Source organism: Dreissena polymorpha, chromosome 4 (genome assembly GCF_020536995.1).
Source record: "Dreissena polymorpha isolate Duluth1 chromosome 4, UMN_Dpol_1.0, whole genome shotgun sequence".
In the NCBI taxonomy this organism is placed as follows: domain Eukaryota; kingdom Metazoa; phylum Mollusca; class Bivalvia; order Myida; family Dreissenidae; genus Dreissena; species Dreissena polymorpha.
This window is the reverse complement of record NC_068358.1, coordinates 116300418-116318195: the sequence shown is the minus strand read 5'-3', so window position 1 is coordinate 116318195 and position 17778 is coordinate 116300418. Positions and strand designations below refer to the sequence as shown.

General features: G+C 35.3%; 1 long non-coding RNA gene across 6 annotated transcripts; it reads right to left on the bottom strand.

Annotated features, from left to right (window-relative positions):
• Positions 1-9719: 9719 nt before the first annotated feature.
• On the bottom strand, positions 9720-15455 carry LOC127879438 (uncharacterized). 6 transcript variants are annotated; one of them, XR_008049093.1, is made up of 6 exons: positions 15325-15455; positions 14710-14782; positions 14202-14345; positions 12837-13260; positions 11591-11718; positions 9720-10938 (listed from the first exon to the last, which is right to left on the bottom strand). It is a non-coding gene; the product is annotated as an uncharacterized LOC127879438 (long non-coding RNA). The 6 variants fall into 6 exon arrangements; XR_008049092.1 differs by having other exon boundaries at positions 15186-15445; XR_008049094.1 differs by lacking the exon at positions 14710-14782 and having other exon boundaries at positions 15325-15450.
• Between the last annotated feature and the right edge of the window lie 2323 nt (positions 15456-17778).

The window sequence follows — 17778 nt, the reverse complement described above, 5'->3', positions numbered from 1 at the left end:
ACAAGGTGTTAAGTTCATATTTTGTGCTTTTGGGCTCTAACATAACATTTGTAGAAAAAAAGAAACACAGTTGAAACAAAATGTAATTTTTGGCATGTTTGTTCATTAGCTAGTCATTGCGATTATCTTTTGAACTAACGAGTTGTAACGACAACTCCTGGTATCCTGTATTCATCAACATTCCAAACACAGTAGATATGACCAGTATTAGTCTCTGAACATATTTTGTATTCCCTTTCTTAGAGGTTGGTGGAGACACAGCCAAGAGAACATCAGCTAGCAGTAGCTGTTGCTCTAATAGTTCATCAATGCGTTCATGCCATTTAAATTCAGCCAGGTCACAGAAATCCCTTTGGGCTAAAACACTGTCCTTGTTGTAGCATTCTTTTGCTGCATATGTGAAACCATTATTATTCGTCAGACATTAATTTTCGCCTTTTTCGTCCTTCGATCGATGGACGAATTCAAGATCCTAACGAACAATCATGTCCCATATTTGAAACAAATAAGACTGAATTACCGTAGGCATGAGGCATTTTAAATCCAGCGTAATCCACGCATATACACAGGGCTCGAAATTAACACTCGCACACTCGCAAAATGCAAAAAAAAGATTGCAAGGTAAGTTATAAGCCACTAGTGTTTTGCAAGTAAAGAAATAGTGAAAAAAAAACGAGTTATATTGCTTAATGCGTTCGACGGCGTGAACGCTAAACCGTAGGTCAATTTTTTGAACGTCCGAATACCCATATGCGGAAGCGCGCACCTTGTTTGTTGACTGGTATACTTATAATACAGATACACAGATGGTATTGATACAAAGAACATGAAACAGTCGACTATTCACACTCAAGTTAAATACGGTTTTGACACAAAGGGGTGTTCATTATACAGTGAACTGACAACTGACATTTCCTGTAAAACGCGAATGCAATAAGGCTGTATCGAATGCGTCGACTTCGTTTAGGTATAATAGTGTTGATTAGCGCTAATTGTTAACAACTTTATTACCCATTGTGTGTATTGTGTTTTGCAGGGGTGTTGCAGATTATACGGCCTACACGCGGCGAATCCGGATTAAAGACAATGCTATTAAACGCAATAAAAATATGACGATGTGTGATCAACACCTGACTGAAATATATTCTGCGCTTTGTTACAAATTAATAAAGAACATTTTGATTTGTGTTTGGTTGTTTGATTTTAACTGCATCTACTATTTTTGTATATATAGATAAAAACCCGTACCTTTGTTTTTTTTATAACACAAACATTTTTTATAGATTTAATACTGTTGTGTATCATAAATGCAGCGTTCCATTCAGAAAAAAAAACACTTAACAAACTAGATCCTCTTTCGTATAATAGAACAAGTTTGATAACTGCATTGACCAGATTTTAATGAAACTAAGGTCATTCAGACTAAATACCATACTCATGAAAAATGCACAAATGTTAATTTTGTTTTATTTGTGAAAATGGAATTTATTTAGCGAACACGAAACAAACAACAGCATACAATAGTGTTTAGCTCATCAAAACATGTTCAGTTACACACATGTGCTTGTTTAAACGAGTCCAGCTTTCTTGAAGCCTGCAGTGATCAAATCCCTGCGTCCTTCCATCTTGGAATGTGTGGAGATCAACCATTCCGCGTGTATTGGCTTCAGCGTTGACGTTTTCATGTCTACGTTTGCCACAGTGGTGACGTCACCATCCTTGTCACCAAGCATTTTGGCCACCTGGTTGCTAAACCAGTCGCGGAAGCATCCTTTAAGGCTCTGTTTGTACTCGAAATTCACGCTGAGGTCGAGAGGCTGAAGGCGATTTCGTCGTCATATTTAAAGTACTCGCCCCGCTTTCTTTTCCGTGATTCTGTTACAAAAACCTTTTCTACAGCATCGTTAGCAGCCTGAGTTGTGACTGCTTCTTTTTGTGATGCAGAATTAGCAGGATCGGGTAGACCTGGGACAGACGGTGAACGGGTAGGTGTAGGACCTGTTTTTAGCCACTTTAACAGTGACATTTCAGACAAATGACTGTACTTAAAATGATCAAATATTTACGATGCAAAGCGCTTGAAACTTTAATGAAATATGACCAAAATAATTTGCTTACGCTAATTATAACCCATAATGTTCGCACCTTCTCTAATTGGCGCCGATAAAGGTAAGATTGTTATCAGTTTGACCGTGATAGTAATGGAAAAAGACTAATTGGCAATTGGCTTCGTTGTTTAAAACACTCGTTAACGATTATTCAGTCCCACTTATCCGCTAATCATAACAAAGAACGTGTCAATGACATAAAATAATAAGGGACAGTTACTTTCACCTAAAATAACAGACTTGTTAATTGACATACGCCAAACAAGGCCCACCTCCTGCAAGTGACTACCAAGTGTTACCTCTCTTTCCCCAGCACGATTTTTTCGCAACCGCGTATTACATGTATTACAAACAAATCGGACGCATTTTTTTCAAAACCAGAAATGGACGAATTAAGAGCTGACTAAATAGTCATTTTTATGAAAAGGACGAAATTTTGTGCTGACGAAAATAAATGGTTTCACAGTATTCAATTTCATTGAAAAGTTCTACAACGATACTTCCTCTCAATGGAGAAGACAATATATGCCCTGCTACTTCTCTTGGAGAGCTGGAATCTGATTGAAGCAAAATAAGTAAAATATTTAAAAAAAAAAAACAGAAATAATAATATATGATAATATTGCTTGATAAATCTTTTTTTTCTTTTAAAGAAATGACAATATAATGTTATTTTAGCAAACATTAATAATCTATGTTTCTATATCATAGACTTCTTAAAAAGTGTTTTATACATTATTAGTAGTCATTTCAAAAAATTAATTTGTTTAAATTGACTAAAAATTAGTCATATATTTTACAAAAACAAAATATCTGATTGATAGCCGTTTTAGATTTTTTATTTTATAAAATCACCCACCCCTTTACTACATTTATCATCTCCCACTGTTTCTGTTGTGTACATATATACAGCTTATGACATATGGTAATGACAGTTTTCTAAATTCAATTTAATGAGCATGGTTCATATGACATTGTATCATACCTGAATATAAAATTGAGTGCTCTGCCAGCAAAATAAGGAAAATATACTAATGTTATCACTGTTTAAGAATCATTATGTACCTGTTCTGTTTTTTTTCCACCAAACATGTTGTTCATGGCAATTGCACAGTTGTTCCAGAAACTGTTTTCTGACCCGCCATCTTTTCGTAATTTCTGACTGTATTCTTTCAGAAAGGATTTCTCTTCGATGGACCATTTGTTGTGTCTGGTTTTTTCATCCTAGATCAGTGATGAAACATGACAATTTGAGTGTATAATGGCAAAGCAAAAAAGGATTGATGGGCTTGTGCCAAAATAGTTTATATGAATGAAGAGTGGTTTATTTGATCTTTGAATTAAAATTTTAGCCCATGTCATAATGCAAAGAACTTAATATTAATGGCAAAAATAAAATATACACACAACAAGAGAGTGTTCTATTAAGCAAGCCTATGTTAAACAAATATTAAATCCATAGTATATATACCAAATGTTGGTACTTAATAAGTGATATATACCAAATGTTGGTACTTAATAAGTGATATATTGTGTTTTCAACAAATTTTACAATTGGTTGAAGAGATTTCACAATTATAAAAATACAATTGAATTATTTTGGAAAAGAAAGTAGTACTATAAAGTGAAAAATAATCACCAGTTTAATCCTTTTATGTTAATGTTTAGGTGTTTTTCCTTTGAGAGTTGATATTGCCCTCTTGCTTCCTCGTTTATGAGGAGTACTTGAGTTTTTTTGGCAAAGGAACTGTATGTGTGATCTAGGCCAGACCCACTCTCAATTACTTGGGACCAAGTATGATCCATTTGAAATATGATTTATGATTTGAATTATGAATTATGAATATCTTTGTCTCGAAAACCACGAACCATTTTTAATGGAGTTTAGAAAAGATATTTAGAAGCATTTTGCTAATTTGGGAAAAGCAGGTCTGAAATTCTGACTGTGGTGAACCTGGAAAAAGGCCTGAATACATAAAAATGCATTACTACTGTTAATCAAAGATAACCACACCGCAATGCTTTCATATTTGTGACACTACTCAAAAATACATCACAAATACAGTGTGTTACAAATTTACTCAAACATCCGAAATAAAACTATCTGTGTACTTGTCCGAAACATACTCAGGTTATGGAACATTAATTAACTCTAATATGCGGAAGAAATCAAAAAAAGGAAGAACGTTTACAGAATGAAATATATGCATTTCGATTGAAAAATGAATGATTCCCCGACGAACCACATTTTTAAATATTTGGTTAACTCACCATTATCATCGCGTCGACCATGATTCCGCCAATGCCAGGCTTCTATTTGTTTACAGTAGAAGCTGGGAACCAGAATATATGCGTACAGAATATTTACACATGTTACGCACAATTTGATTGGCTAACTAACTCGGGATCTCGAAATCGCAAAAATTATCTCCTCTTTTATTTAAAGAACCCTGCCTTTTTTACTGCACCGCTCTTTTTTTAATTGCACTCCTCTTTTATTTAGTTTTGCACTCCTCTTTTTTCTATCTCGTGGCCACGACATAGCTAACTCGTGACCACGAGTTAGCTATGTCGTGGCCACGAGATAGAAAAAAGAGGAGTGCTTTTTTCTATTTCGAGATCTCGAGATCCCGACTTAGCTAACTCGTGGCCACGAGATAGACAAAAGAGGAGTGCAATTTTAAAAAAGAGGAGTGAATGTCACCTCTATGCCACCGTAGTTATTTCACCAAATAAAAATCTTGTTTGGAAGGATGATTTATCACTCTGCTAGTAAAGAATAATGTTGATATTGTCATATATTTTCCAGACTTTCCAGGAACACATTTGACATTAGTTATGAGTTAAAATAAAATATTCTAAAATAAATACATCTTATTATTAACAATAATACTGTTAAATATTAATCACAAGATTGTAGTTTATGCACTTCATGGTGATCTTTGTTAAGACTTGAAATGGGTCTATATAAATTGTATTATTATTTATATTGTTATTGTGGACAAATATTGGCTCTAAAACAAATGTTGGCTATAAGATATTATTTCAAGGAAATAAATTATGTGACAACAACTTTTTTTACTCGGTAAAACCCTTGATAAAGCCTACAGGTATGTTCATTATATTAAAAACACTATCCGTGCTAAATGTGCTTTTTACAGCACAAGAGGTAGTTATCAATTGTTGAGCGCACAAATGTGTGTAATGAAGGAAACGTTCCACCGTTTATTATCCCCACGCTCCGAATTGGAAAAGGGGGGTTATCTCCGCCGTCTGTCCGTCCGTCTGTCCTGGCCACTATCTCCTTCTACACTATTAGCACTAGAACCTTGAAACTTAAACACATGGTAGCCATGAGCATATGTGCGACAGTGCACTATTTGGAATTTTGATCTGACTCCTGTGTCAAAAGTTATGGGGTTTGGGATGGGGCCGGGTCAGAGATTTTCACTCTTTTTTTTAGGTTATTTTACACTAACTTCTTCATTTCTACACCGATTTACTTCAAATTGATACTGAACATCTATTCTGACAATAGTGTCAATCTCAACTATGCATGGCCCGATTACCAACCCTGGGGCGCCCCGCCCACATAGACCATGCTCACCCAAAATTTTGTTTAACATAACTTCTCCATTTATTCACCAACTTCAAATTAATACTGAACATATATTATGAAAACACGGTCTATCTCGACCATCCATGTCCACATTACCCACCACAAGGCCCCGCCCACATAGGCCACACCCACCCACAATTGCCTTTTCGTCTGTCCGTCCTGGTCACTATCTCCTCCTACACTATTAGCACTAGAACCTTGAAACTTAAACACATGGTAGCTATGAGCATATGTGCGACAGTGCACTATTTGGAATTTTGATCTGACCCCTCGGTGGGGTTGGGATGGGGCCGGGTCAGAGATTTTCCATTACTAACAACATGCGGCGTGGGGATATGCGTCGGCCGCGGCCGCGCCATTTCTAGTTTTATTTTAAGGCGGTAAGTCCAACTAGACACTTTTTGTTACCAGATTACTAGATGTCCTTATTTTGAAATTTATAAATTAACTTTGAGTGAAGGATAAGTATCTGGGAAACACAATTGTACGATTTGTTCATTAGACGTCCCATGCCTTTAGGCTTTACCAGTAAAGTTGGTTGAGATCCATCTGTCATTGCAGAACTCATTTACCATACAGTTAAAAACATTGAAACTATCCAGAAATCCTACAGTAATTGCAGACCGAACGGCAAAAGGGCCAGCAGTAACAAACTCAGCATTTATAATATGCACATGACAAACAAGAATGATAATTGAAAATACTGTTTTGAGGCGCATCTTGCAAGAAACCCAATTCACTGTCCTGTAAACTGCCGAAAAATGACTACCTAGCGCTTGTCCCTTTTAACGATTCAATATGCCAGTGTTGTATAGGACCCATTCCACCAAACAGACATTGACTGCCTAGAGCGTGTCCAGCCGCAAGGTCCATCACGGGAGACTACCGCTCTAGACAGCCTGTGTGTTTCACAGATATGTTACACAGGTTGGACGTCCCACCACTGCAAGACAGACGACAAGCCCACAAGTTGACGCTGTGTACAAGATGGTGAAAGGGCACCTACTGGCCATTTCAATTGAACACTACCATATGCCATTAAGGCCTACACGTACCATAAGGGCAAAGCAATAAGAAAACAAATTCTATAAAAACTTAAGTGTTTAACCTAGTGAATAATAATTGCGATTGCTTTCAAACAATTCGATCAAAAACTGTCAATTTATACAACCTTTATATTTGTTCCAACTGTGCCTGACTGGAATCAACTCACTGATGAGATTGTGAACTCTTAGACATTAGACATTTTCAAAGAGAGTACATTAAAACATAAATAGCGCCCAATGGCGAACCCCACATCGTCGAGATAAACCAAGAGAAATTGTATATACGACGCACTCATCAATATCAAGATTCAGGTCTTTGACCTTTTCAGTAGCACATAAGACAATACTTAAATACTATTTTATGCTCGCATAATTTTTTGTTATATCATTGTACGCATTATAAACAAAAATTGTTCTTGATTACTTGATTTTACCTTTAATTTAATTACATTACATTATTTGTTTTTGTAAAAAAACATATAAAGATATATGGTCATGTGAGCTCTTTGTTCCAATCAAACATTAGTCATTTTTGCTCGGAGTTTAATAAGGTGGCTGCTTTAAAAATGTATTCTGATTAAAATCAACACCTACCTCCACCCCTTCTCCGCCATAAGGTGTATTCGTGTACTTTCTGTATTTATATGTGTTACTAAATAGCCTTGTAATATTGTTTCATTGTTATAAAATATAAAAGGGTTCTTTTTTTTAAGAACGTACTTTTTATCTGTACATCTGTTTTATGTTTCACAGTGCGTCGATGCTCCAGAAGAGCCTTGAACTTTGTGGGAAGAAGAAGTTATGTTCCTTATTGCAACGTGTATTGACCACCAATTTCGACATTCATGAAAAGAGCTGTTCCACCTTAATCTACACATGCATTAATACACAAGTCTATTTTCAATCAGCCATAATGTGTTTGGTCTTTATTTCACGACAAACGAGTCCATCCGGTCTATAACATTTTCATTACCACATGGGACAATACATACACATGTTGTTCTGTGAATAAAAAGTGACAAAAACATATGGTTTGTGATTAAATCTGGTGTAAGAGTGAGGTTCGGCTAGTCTTCAAATAACTCCCCGTAATAAAAGTAGACTATCCTGATAAATGTCGTGAACTTGCATCGTTTGCTGTATTTTATTTGTTCGATCATAAGTGATAAATTCCTGGCATAATTCTCGATTATAATACTTTTATAAAATATGGCTTTAGATTGCTATTTTCTATTGTTCATTCTTTGAAAATTTTACTTATTGGTTTTACGTAATAGGCTTCGAAAATCATCATAATCATAATCATCATCATCATCATAAACTTCATCATCATCATAATCATCATCATATTGATCCTCATCTTTATCATCTTCATCCTCATTTTCATCATACCCTTGACCTGTTTGGCCTTTGGAGGGGGGATAAGGGACGAAGATAAAGAAATCCTCATCCAGTCAGGTCTGCTGTGTGCTTCTGAGAGTAATTCATCCATAGAAAGGGATATCACTCTTTTAAATTGTCCATCCAGCTTTTGTTTCGACGGCCTCGACGTCGACCTCCCTCTAGTGTGCCCTGGAGAACAGTCTTGCACAGAGCGTCGTGCCTGTTGACGTGTCAAAACCAAGCCAGCATTCGTTGTTTGACGGTCGTCGGTAGGGGCTCCATTAGTGGACCAACAAGTGTTGCAGTCATGTTTCGGACGTACTCGTTGGTCTTGAGCTCCATATAGGAGATGCGAAGCAGTTTTCGAAGACATAACCGTAGTGTATAATGGATATTACGAGGGACTAGTAGAACCTGTCTTCCTGTGGGGAAGCTGATGGCACTGCTTGTCCACAACCTGCTCAATCTTACCATTGCTGCAGTCGCCATGTCAATTCTTATTCGAACCTCGGCGGTACTGGTACCATCCATGTACAGGGTTGCGCCCAAGCACTTGAAGCTGGTCGCTTCTTTTAGCCTTTCGCCGTTCATGGCAATGTCTGCACTGGTGTTGGTCGTGCTGTTCACCGTGATCTTCGACTTCTCCGTGATGACACCCATCCCGTATGCTACTGCTCTTTGATAGAGTCTGTAAGTGAGATCTTGAAGTTCACTGCTAGTGCCACGAATGCGGTCCATGTCATCAGCGAATCTCTACGTGGAGATAGAGGTGTAATGGTCATGGAGAGACTCCGGCATTATCTTCTTAAGGAAAAGGTTTATCCGGACGAAAGAGAATAGACATCTATGACGTACGCCCACTGATGTCCTGAAGAAGTCATACTGCTGTCTTTTGAGAAGTACTGCGCTGCTTGCGTTTCCGTAGAGCCTTTGAATGACTTGCACCAGCCCTTCGTCAATGTCGAATCCTCTCAAAACATGCCATAGGCCATAAAGCCACACATGGTCGAAAGCTTTTTAAAGTCAATAAAGTTGTGGAAGTGCTCACGTTGGTGTTGCAGGTAATTCTAAATGATGATTCTGCAGTTGAAGATCTGTTCCACTGTACTCAGCCCAGCTCTGAATCCAGCTTGCTCTTCGGCCAGCAGTTCCTCGGTCATACTTTTCAATCGATTAAGAATGATTGTAGCATGACTTTGCTGATTTGACTGATGAGGCTGATGGTACGGTAATTATCGCTCAACTTGTGGATGCCCTTTTTCGGTAAGGGTATGGCGAGAGACTGGGTCCACTCCTTGGACCACTTCTTCTCATCCCAGATCTTTTTGCATATTGCCGTAATTGCTTCAGGTGTTGCCTCGATGCTTCGAAAACGGTAACGTTTGCTTCCCATGGTTTTAGCGATGTTATCAAATGTTTGCGATAGATAGTTTTCCATGCATATAATTCATGACAGGTAGAACGCATGTCATTATCGATGGTAAAGTATTTTGATTCAGAGTGTCGTTTACTTATATTACGTATGTGGTATCAAGATTTATATAAATAACAAATAACAAAGTATTTGCATTTAACCAATACAACCTTTATTATTTAAAGCTTTAAATACGGTGCAACATGTTTCATAGACAACCTTCACTATTACATTCTCCAAATACCTAACAATGAAACGATATGTGAAAATTGTATTGTACTAGTGGACGAATTTCAGACTTGGTCTTTATATTTTGTGTTTCACAATAATTTAATAAATACTTCGGGAAAAAGTTATTGAATATAATTTGAGTTAATAATTATTTGATAAATGTGCAAGTATTTATTTTACCGTCAAAATTCAGTTATACTTAATGTATGTTAGATTGAAATAAAATTATTATTTTGGCATTCAAATTATTAATTTGAAAACACAACAATCTAGGTTAATCAAAAGCAATTTATATTCTTAGTTTGAGTATTTAAATACTTTTTGTATTATTACGTACGGTGTTTATTCAGTATTGTAATGGAATAGCAAATCGTAACAATGTGTTTGAATCAGTATCACAAATATTATGTTTTTGTATACATGCATATTACTATCTTTAATGAACATGTATTACATTGACAATTGCATTCATTTTCAAGTTATTAGTCGGATTTAAATTGAATCATTGTCATGAATCGCGTTGATTTAATTAGGATTTAAAGAAGGTATTAAATATATATTGCACGTCTGTGCTTAAGAGTAACATCATATAAACATACTAAAACTCTCTATTTTTATATTATTCAACTCATCCAAAACGGTAATGTGTAAAGTATCTAACAGTCCATTAAACAGATGGAAAAGAACTCGCCTATGGTATAATAGCCTAGTTAATTGAAGCCAAAAAGTTTAATGTATTTACTACTTCCTATGGCTGATGTCGTATTATGTTTATTGTCATGTAATGCATAGACAATTGGTCATTTTCCTTTAGTAAGCTTTAACTTAATTGATAACTGACAGCCACCAGCTTACAGGCAAACCAAGTCTAATAGTCATTCATAATTAGTTGAACTTTGTCATGTATTCGCTTGCAACCAGTTGTAGCATATACTTTGCTATCGTCTGGAAAATAAGCTAACTGGTCCGCAATCATTTGAACTTTTTCCTCTGGTATTTCTTGTACAGTTCTCACAAATTTGTGTTTAATCAACGCATCTCTAATGCATTGTTTTACATGCAGTCTCTCCAAGGGTAAGAACGGTATGGACGCGGTAAGGAGGCCGCTTGAGATTAATTCACTGTGCCAAAGGCCGTCTGAAAGAACATTTGATTCAAATTAAATATAATACACATGAAGTGAAACTTCGCCTACTACAAAAGGACGGAAATGCGATCCTTCATTTATGACAAGTAACCAATTCCCAAAACGGGGAGGAACACAACAAATCCACAATAGAAGAAACACACATAAATGCAAAAATACATAATGCAATGTAAATGTTTGCGATCATATAAATTAAAATATAAAATCGACAGGTGGTCAAAAACAATAGTGCCAGAACTAAGGGTCGCAGGTTCAGCCATCGCTCAACCCTACTAGCTCGTCTTCAACATGCGACTTTAAATTGAGGTGAAGTGTCTTTGATGCTTTATACTTGACATCAATAGGGTTGTCTCTTAAACACAGAGTAGTTTTCTGTATTTCGACAAAACCCCTGCAACCCAACTAGCATGTTTTGGGGGGAGGATGCCTATTGGGAAATTCCAGAAACACCCGATGAAAATCTACCACTACACACAATGAAATAACGATCAAATCGAAATATCCCTATCATGGAACAGCATAAAATAAACTTCCAATTATTTATTTTGTAACCATTTTGTCCGTTATTTTATCGCAGGACTTCCAGTGCCAATACGCGCGACTCAACCAAGCCGTCGTTTAGTATGCTTAAAGTACACTTACTAGATTTGTCGTTAAGGGTTGCCAACTGCAAAATATTTTCAAAGTCTTTCAATTGGATAGATTCTCTACTTCTGCCAGCGTTCCAGAAGTCGAATGTCTTGGTACTAATCGCTGCTCCTGCATTATTACTAAAATGAACAAACAAAAGTAGATATTTATGAAACCATGAAAGGGGCCATTTCACGGATTTTGGCATGTATTGAAGTTTGTCATTAAATGCTTTTCATTGATAAATGTTAACATTGGATATAAAAAGCTCTAGTAAACAAAAGCAGGAATACAGTTAAAGAAAGAAAAAAAGTTACCCTTACCATGTGTCAACATTTTACTATCGTAATCTTAAACCAACATTTTAATATGAACTAGGAATGTAATATAAAACTAATTAACGACGCTCAATCAAATGTTGTTTTCTTCAATTACATTTATAACGTATAACTACGCCGATGCCGAAACGTTTGCTAGTATTTGTTGCAGAACCCAAATCAACCTCCGCGCAGAGATTTGACTGGAACCAATCTCCACGCATAGTTGTCGTTCCATGCTCTCACATACAATGCTGGTCCCAGTCATATCTCTGCGCGGAGGTTTGACTGGAACAAGCATGGCTAGATCAAATTGTATGTGAGAGCATGGGAAGACAACTTTGCGTGGAGATTGAACCACAATTGTAACTTTGTTTCGGATGAACAAATCTGGACATACTAATTGGGATTTCCTAAAAGTGTACATGTCTGGTTGATACGAATTTTTTTTTGTTGTACAGCAGAAGAGTATTTGCATTTGAATACAACTCTTCTATCTGTATTTTTTAGAACTTCTTCATCTGAATTTGTTTTTGTTTTTTAATTCATCAATGTTATTTCTGTTTTTAAAAACAATGCACCGGTTAATGAGATCGTATATACTCGCTTTAACTCTACTTGATATAGTTTGGTAATCCCATGCTAGGTCTGCGTGTAAGCCACATACACATACACACATATAAAGTTTTAAACAGTTTAATAGCATCTCATCTTAATTTTAGTTATTGAGCGGGAACCGTTTTTCTATACAAGTATTTAGTGTAAGTAACGTTGACCCTGTATAGCCCGGAAAACAATTCCTAACTAGGCTTCTATGCACGTTTTTTATCTTACGTTTCAATAAATCACACACGTCAGAAACAAACGCTTAACACAAAGGCTTATTATTCATTTAGTACGATGCAAATGTTGTCTACGTTTGATGACGGATCACAGCGTACCTTAGAAGAAAGAACATCGCTTTCCTATAATCCACACCTTCGACTTTGTCATGGAAGTTCAAGTACGGTTTCAAGACATCTATGAGACCCGGTGGCATCTTTTCCATCTCGTCGATGATAATCAATGCGCGCGGGCACGCGGTAACGGCCTCATTTATCTTGTTGCGTAGTTTATTCTCATAAAATACAATTAAACAACTATATCATCCAAACATCCTCTCAGCATATGTTCTGATATAATCATACGCCATGGATATACAGCTATTTTTAAAACGGGATGCTCCTAAAAGAATGTATTATAATATCAACTTTGTCGGCGTGTTACAGCTAACAACGTTTATAACAAAAAGGTAGACGTTACAAATCAGATGGAAGAACACAAGATGCTGCCCGTAAACCTTTGATTTCAATGTCAATGGCAAATCTGAAATGCAAATATTTGGTTTAATTACGCCAAGTGGACATAACGATTAAACTTTAACACAATAAAACGCTATGCAGTGAAATATAACCATTTAAGTTTGATTTACAATTTCACACGTAAGCCATATTATACCATGTAGATTTTTAGGTATTACCATTCGTTACCAAATGTACCAACATCAATGCGTAATTCTGAGCTCTGTTGTATGATACTAATAAATTGATCAAATCTGTTTTACAAAAACAATATTGCCAAAGTAATAAAACATAAGCATTTTGTATGACATTTTATTTGTACTACTTTGTAAAAGAGGTATCGGTGAATGACGGTGTTTGAAAGATAAAACGCACGTACTTTCAGTATTGAACCGTTATTTAAAAATATTATTTCTGCCCATATCCACCCCTATTAATTTGTGTTTATGACCTTAGACGTTTCGGTTTACATTTAAATGGAACAAAAACGGGAAAATGAGGGTCCTAAATCGCAAACCTTGTTTAAATGATTGTATTCGGCCAATCAAAATTAAAGCAAGAGTCGTTGATCTTGCGTCTGATATTGATTCATGGTATTGATATGACGGAGCGACCTTTTTTGCATTTGAATATCAACCGCACTTTCGTTTGACAACTGATCATGTATGTACGATGTGAACCTAAATTTAGTTTTAGTGGAGATTGGTTCATACGACACAAAGACACAATTCTGTTTTACGATCATTTCGGCTTAGAGGACTGGGTGGGTTACGTAGGAATATCGAATATAAAATATATTTTTATAAGCAACTGGTAGCAAGATGAGTTGCAGATAATTGCTCAGTAATCACATTTTAACTAACTCTTTTGACCTGTTAATTCTTTTCAGCTCAATTCAACAGTGCAAAAAGCCCATAATATCACTTTAATATGTCGGTAACAAATCCGTGTAAATTGAATTCTTACTCGATAAGTCAGATCTTATCCATTCATCGTTACAACACTCATTGTTAATGCAGCTGTAAGAAGTCCAGGCAGCCACAATGGCAGTAAACACCGACTCTAAGAGAACCATAACTTAACGAAGTTTCTTGTCAGTCAAAAGTAAATCTGAAACAAACAAAAGGATTTAAATTGAAATCTCCGTTCACATGGGTAAAATTTATGTCAACTGATAACTTCTGTGTTATTCTTGTTATTCAAGAAGTGATTGGCTACTTCCAAATATCACCGGGTAAGAATTAACACCTAATAGTGACCTATACATGAGCAAACACTGAACATATGGACAACTCAATTGGTTAATTTGGACCGATTTAATAAAAATGATTTATTTCAACTGTTGAAATTATATGCGCTTTCAACTTCAACACGGGCTGTCCTGTTTGCGCAGTGGTAAAAACACGCGCTTCTAATATTGGCGATCCAGGTTCGATTCCCGCTCCCGGGGCATGTGTGTTTTGTTTGTGGTCACCATTCAGAACTGTTGTGGTTTCATTGGGTACCCCGGATTTCCCCCAGCACAAGACCACACCAAATGGGATTTCCTTTCAGAAAAAAAATAAATAAATAAAGCTCAAAATAGCATCTACACATTTAAAATCAATCCCAACGTTCGTGAGTCCGATAAATTAATTTGATATGCAAGCTTGAACATATTCAGAATCTTTAAATAATGAAGCCGCACGCGTTTAAGAACGTTATAAATTTTGAAATATACACACATACAATTAATAACGACTCATCTGAACGTAAAGGTATGAGTGTGTCGCATTTTTGATGAAAAAAAGAATCAACATAAATATTATCTATTCCGTAAAAGAATTCAATAGGTGTCAACAAATTATATTAATTAAAGATTAATTAAAGAAAACGTTATTTACCTGTTATGTCGGGTACCGTGCGAAATTAAAATATTATAAATTAACAACACACACTACTTGTATTTACCGATCAGATGGCAAGCTTTATATGGTTCCATCTTTATGTTATTAAGCTCAGTTAAACGCGTTCATTCAAATGACCTCGATGTAATAAACTAGAATATTTTCTTGCACAACAGTTGGATTATAAAACATATTAAAATTACTTGTTTCAGAAATTAAAATCCGAAGATGCGCTCTAATACACGTTACGAACGTGTCATTGAAATAACTTTCAGAATCGGCATGTTGATTGGATCAAGAAACCATAAATTACAACCTTTACATGCCACTGTCACCACTCTGAATGCTATCCGATCAATTCCCATGTAACATGCGATAAGGCTTTCACTCAACAAACAAAATATTGTAGAACAAACGTCGATATCTACCTTAACATTATTAAAATGCCAATACTTAAAATGAAGTAATTTCAAATCCTTTCATTGAAGTTCACCTACAGTTTTTGTTCGTTAACATTTATCCGATATTTATGTATGTAATTACACAACTCCGACAAACGCTTTGTTCGCAAGAAATAAAAACAGAACAGACAGTTTATTAAGACTTATACAAATGTACATCGTCTAAATACACAAAATATAATACAAAATATTGTCACGTGTCTATGTATTACAACGTATGAGTTATAACAATATAAAAAATGTAATATAACAAAGTATATTTAACAAAGAAGAACGACCTTACATTACCGTAGTTAAATATATATCGTTTTACTAGCAGTAAGGAACTACTTTAGTTTTCGCTGGCAATATTATTTGTGATAGAATATCTTACGGCTAGAGCTTCATTCATATATTTACACAAATTTATAATTTCAATTTTACAAGTTGAGTTCAATAAAGTATGGAACTTAAAAACTGATGGATTCACATAGTAAACAATTTATATAATTTTTGTCTTAATTGCTGGAAACATGGACATCTACATATACAGTGGAATTCATCCTCTATGTCCCTTTGATCACAACATTGACAATATCTTTCATTACGGGGAATATTATTACGTGCGTATCTTCCAGTTTGAATTCTCAAAGGGTGGCAGAAGCCCTTAGTTTAACAAAGTATGTACGCAAACTGTTTGGCAGTAAATCTTAGTAAGTTTCGTATTCAAGAGTTATTTTGAATATTCTATACATATCTGAAACAGAACTTTCATTTATATTGCCAAACCATTCTTGTTTAAAAGCATCTACAATTCTACATTTTAATTCACATAAAAACCACTTTGCATTAATCATATTTGCATTTTCGAATATATATGAAAATCCATAATCATTTAATAACCTTTTCACATTCGAAACCCAATTTTTATACCCTTTATCACAATCATTTATCTCCTGGTTATACACAGTTTTATGATAATATTTTCACTATTAACAACTTTAAGCCAATATTTTACAATACGAACATATCTTTTTACATACTGTGGGTGTCTACCTAATTCACCATACACCCTTGCATTACATGTATTGCTTTTAACATTTAACAACCTTTTACAAAATTTTAAGTGGATGCGTTCAATATCTTTGATTTTATTAAAACCCCATATCTCTGATGCATAATTTAAAATAGAGCCAACAAAGGCATCAAACAATTGACACAATATTCTAGGTTTTAGATCATTCTGTTTGCATTTATAAATCAAAGTATTCATAGCCTTAAGAGCTTTACCTACTAACTGCTCCTGGTTTAATATAAAACTACCAGTATAATTAATAACTGTACCCAAATAGTTAAAATTATCGACGACTTCTATAGTTTCCCCATTATATGTCCATGTCTCATCTCGGCGAATTCTACCCCTTTTCCGAAAAACCAGTATTTTTGTTTTGCTAGTATTAACATTTAGTCCCCATGAGTTACACTAAAGGTAAAGGTTGTCTAAATGAAATTGTATTTCGTCGGGTGATTTACCCAAAATCGCCATATCGTCTGCAAACAACAGTTCAATTAAAAATATATCTTCTATATTTAAACCAGAATGGACACTATCTTGTAAAAAAAAGTTCTAAGTCCTCGACAAACAATGAAAATAGAATAGGAGACATTACCTCCCCTTGCCGTAAACCAACGGCGTAGCTAAAGTATTCAGAGTATGTCGAGCATGCTTTTATACATGATTTGACATTTTCTTACATATTTTTAATTATTCGTAATATTTTGCCTTGTATACCGGATTTGTACATTTTTAGCCATAATGCATTGCAGTATATGCTATCAAAACATATAAGCATATCAACGTAAACAACATACATACGCTTATTTTCATTAAAATAATGTTGTACAACTGACATAAGAATATTTATGGCATCAACGGTTGAACAACCTTTTCTCAATCCGAATTGTGCATCCGAAATTTTAGCATTATTTTTGCAAAAAAAATCAATGCGCTTGTTTAAAATAGCTGTAAATAGCTTAGAAAAACAGCTAACAAGGGTTATTCCTCTGTAATTATTCACATCGTCCTCAGGGCCTTTTGTATGCAATGGAATAATTATACCCTCCGTCCACTTTTCAGGAAAATAGCCCGAGGTTAAAATACTATTAAAAACATCACACAAATGACTGGTTAAGATATCAATGCACTCAATAAAGTAT